The sequence below is a fragment of the Gossypium arboreum genome, chromosome 4 (genome assembly GCF_025698485.1).
Source record: "Gossypium arboreum isolate Shixiya-1 chromosome 4, ASM2569848v2, whole genome shotgun sequence".
NCBI classification, from domain to species: Eukaryota; Viridiplantae; Streptophyta; class Magnoliopsida; order Malvales; family Malvaceae; genus Gossypium; species Gossypium arboreum.
Window position 1 is genome coordinate 57,103,668 of NC_069073.1, and position 5,146 is coordinate 57,108,813.

Here is a 5,146-nt window from a genome sequence, read left to right on the forward strand (position 1 = left end):
TCAGCTACAACTCTGTCGGGATCCATTTACTATACGAAAACAAATTTTCAATTGTTAGAAGTCATCACACGGTCATAGTATATAATATGGCATGTATAGCTAGACTCATACATGCTACGTTAGTCCTAGAATTGACTAAACCATAACTCTGATACTAATAAAATGTAACATCCCTAACCCGTATCCGTCGTCGGAATGGGTTACGAGGCATTACCAAATAAATACCAATTAAACTGACTTTTCTTACATCTCAAACCACCAAGAATATCATAACATTAAATACTTATCAAAATCAAATAATCATATTCCATAAATATCAAATTCGAACCAAACTTATATATGTATATATATAAAACAATGTTCACATATTTAAAATTTTCAAAGTTCATTTCTTTATATCAATCACTTTAATGCCATTTTTTATAATTAAATAGTACTCTATCATAACACATCATCTGCATACATCAAATATATGCCAATATCCATTTCGTTAATTGTATATCAAACAAATTAATTATCAACATCTGTGAACTCACATTAAAACCAAATGAAATCATATTGCATAATTTAATATACAATTACACATACAATTTAAACATACTATAACATTGCATAATATATTGATATTCCACATATATATATAGTATGTAACCTACCCTAAAGTTAAAGGCCAAACTAACATTTGAGTACAAGCTAAAACAATTAACTAAATCAATCATGAAACACATTCATTACTTACCATTTAATAACGAATTTATCAAACAAATAAACTACCATCACTTTAATCATATTACATTTCATAATTCCATCATTCACATTTATTGTACTAATTACATGTTATACTTACTATCTTTCATAGCCAAAACATGTTACTTAAAACCACACATACATTCAAATCTTCCATCACAAAAATACAAAAACATAATTCATTAAACATTTTAATCAAGATCATATCAGACTAAATTTTAGCATAATAAGCAAACCAATTGCATATCACATGGTACCTAGCACAGTAGCACATATACCAGGCTCATAACTACATAACCAAAGTGAACACCAACCAAATTTAAGATGATTGAATTTAACATCAATCCATTTTCGTATGGCTATTATACAAACCAAAATCAAACATTTCCAAAAAACTTTCTAGCCTTTACATGCCATAGTTTGAGTTCAAATTTTTAAATATCGAAGTCGTAGATAGTGTGAAGAACTTTGCTGATGATCCCTGAGCTTGTATGTAAAACCAAAATCTATAAAAAATAGAGCAAACATAACACACAGAGTAAGCTAACTTAGCTTAGTAAGTCATAAGCAAATGATTATTTCAATAATATTATCAACTTAATTAAACTAAGCCAAATATCATTATATATCCAACTATACTTCCACACATTTACACAAACTCACAAAACAAAATTTAACTTCATATAGCAACATCACTCATTTGGCCGAATATACAAGATCAAATATAATATCACATATATGCATACCTATGTGGCCAAATATGCAAGATCAAATATAACATCACATATGTGCTTACTTATATGGCTGAATATACAAATTCAAATATAATATCACATTTGTGCATACCTTTATAGCCCAATAAACAAGATCCAATATAACATCACATATGTACATACCTATGTGGCCGAATATTCAAGGACATTTAGCTCATTTTACTTGCTCAATTATCACACCAACAGGAAGTCTTATAGGCATAGGCTTGAAAATAAATCTCCGGCACAAAACCTGCTAGGTATAAGCCTGAATCACACACAGGCACAAGGCCTACTAGACTCAAAGTCTGATTTTATTCACCGGCAATAAGCCTGCTAGACATAAAGCCCGATCAAATTCACCAGCACAAGGCTTGCTAGGCTCATGGCTCGAATATCACTATTATAGAGCTGTTTCGTACGCAATTCATATAACAAAAACTCCAGATATTTCATATCGATCATACGAACTTTCGAATGATATAACTTAGTAGAATTAAACTCAAATACAATATTTCTACATTTAAACACATTCGACTAGCTCTTTTATGAATCTGTAGTTTCCAAAACAGTATATTAAACTAAGTTACATTCAAGATAAATGATGTTTAATTGCTTAAAGACTTACCTCGATTATCGACAAACGTTGTAAATCGACTATTCAACTATTTTTGTTTTTCCCCGATCCAATCCTGATTTTCTCTTTTCTTGTTCTGAATTGACATAATTTCAACTTATTTAGTCAAATTCATTCACAAACAAAAAATGGACAAATTGCACTTTTGCCCCATATATTTTACATTTTTAGAAATTTAATCCAAAATTCACAAAACACAAAATAAGCATAATTTTCCCATGCCATGCTTGAGCAGAATACTCCCCCTACACATACAAGTCCTCACATTTTTTTTATTTCACAATTTAATCCCTTAATTTATTATTTTTTTAATTTAGTCCTAATTACTCAAAATCATCAAAAACTCCAATACAAAACATGTTAATCTAAAACATATCTTTGATATTTCATCCTCAAACATCACAAAACACAAATATTCATCAATGGCATAACTCAAAATATACATCAAAATCAGAAATTCTAGCATGGGTTGGATAGTATTCGAAGCAACGATCTCAAAAACGTAAAAATTATCAAAAATCGAAACCAAACTAACCTTGAATCAAGCTTGAAAAATGGCCGAATATACCAAGCTTTCGTTTCGGTCACAAGTATGAACAAAAGGCATGGCTTTATTTTTTTATGTTATAATATATCATATATATAATTTATTATTTATATTTTTAACCTTAAAATTTTAATTATAAAACCATATAAAACATGCCTACAACCATCCACTTATATATCCAAAGGCCCAATTATAACATAAGTACTTCCATTTAAAACGACAACAACAATTCAGCGCTTATACTTTAAACTATCAAGTTCTCATTTTATGTGATTAAGTCCTTTTATTAAATTAAGCACACAAACAATCGAATTTTTAAACGAAACTTTCACACATGCAAATTCACATGTAATAAACACGAAAAATAATATTTAAATATTTTTTGACTCGACTTTGTGGTTTCGAAACCATCGTTCTAATTAGGGTCTAAATCAGACTGTTACAGTGTTGGGGATAGACCTGATTAAGCAACAAACAAGTAAAAATAGCGGAAGAAATTGAGAAATTGAACACACAAATTTAACGTGGAAAAACCCTTCCAAAGAATATAAAAAACCACGAAGAAAGATAATTTTACTATAATGGCAACAGAATGAAGACTACAAAAGACGGAGATAAAAACTAAACCCAGAAACCTGAAAACAAAGAACCCTCTAAACGTAAATACAAAATTCACCAAAAGTGTTATGAGTTTTAATCTTTTAATGGGTGTCTTTTCTAAGGTTGTAAAAGAGCCTAGTTATAGGCTAAATTTGTAGGTCAAATAAGAATTTAGACTAATCAGAGTTCGACTGAAACAACTAAATAGAGTTTAACTGGGAGATTATCTCTCAAATTTGACTGAAATATAAGGCATACTCAACAAATCTCCACCTTGACTCGTATTTCCACAACGCCATCTTTGCCAAAACTCGTCACGGGTCTATCTTGAACTGTGCAGGAAATTAACTGAGTTGAATTTGTACTTAAAAGCTGGAAGACCTTTAGCCTTTGACTTGTGCACTGCCAAATCAAAACTAACTCAGGTCTGATTTTCACGAACACAGCGCTTTAACTTTTCAAAACTTACATCTGGAAGAGAGCATCTCTTCAACGAAATGGTCATACTTTTCCTATGACTAAATTGCCTCCGCTCCAAACGAGTTGACTTTTGTAATGGACGAGAGACGTCCGGTTTCACCAGTCACTGTTGAACCTTCCAGAATATAAAGACCGCCGGTTCTTTTACCTTTCAACAAAACGAGAGCCTCACGAGACACCTTAATGTCGCTCGACTCGATGTTGATTCTACAACCTTTCGAGTCTAAAATACTCAAGGAGATAGGATTCTTTCGTAAATTAGGTACATACCTAACATCTAAGAGTGTCCTAATCGTCCTATCGTGCATCTTAATTTTAACAGTCCAATATTGATTACCTTACTGGATGAATCATTTCCCATACGCACAACTCTATCTTCAACCAAACTGTATGTGGAGAACAATTCTCTGTTGGGACACATGTTGAAAGAACATCCCAAATCTAGGATCCACTTAGACGTAAGCTCGGAGCTATCACTCATTGACACTAACAAGAAATCATCACTGCTTTCGTCGACCAAATTAGCACCAGCTACATCTTCCTCGTTACTCTCAACAGCCCATTTTATTTCGTAGTTTATAATAATCTACTTTGATGTGACCTAACTTACAATAGTGAAACATTTTGTCTCGTTTCTTTGATGCTACCAAAATGGAAGCTTGCCTATCTGCCTTGCTATCCGAACCAAACTCATTGTTGAGTTTGTCTTTACTCAACAAATGACCCTTCACCTCTTTAAACAAGATTTTGTTTCTTTCATAAATCAATATCTCCTGGAAAGACTTGTATAAAGAGGGTAAAGAGTACAATAATAGCATAGCCTGATCTTCATCGTCAATCTTAACCTCAACATTCTTTAAATCATTCCATAGAGTAATAAATTGACTAATGTGATCTCTAATAAGCTCACAGTCATTCATGCAAAACGTAAATAGATGTTGTTTCAACACTAAACGGTTAGCCAAAAATATGGTCGTATAAAGAGCTTCTAACCTTTTAATGTGATCCAACCCTTTCTGATGAGCCTACTTGCTAGCATGACATCACTAACCACCTTTTTTGATGTAGAAATGTCTGAAATTTATTTATGATTTGTTTTCAGTATTGAGGTTTCCCTTTTTTTTTTGTCCTCTATTTTGTTGCTGAGAAACTAAGAGAAAAATGAAACTCAGATCTTGAGTTCTAAACTTGTTTTAGTCTTATCATAAAAGTGAATTAGCTAAAACTAGGTTCAATCAAGATTATTATTTTACCTTTCCTACGTTCCATGTTTCTTAAGAACAAATAGAAAAATGAAAAATCCTAACATCAAAATTAAATTTAAAAAGGAAAAGGAAAAAAAAAAAAAAAATTGCTTTACACCTATATTTTAAAGAAAAATTT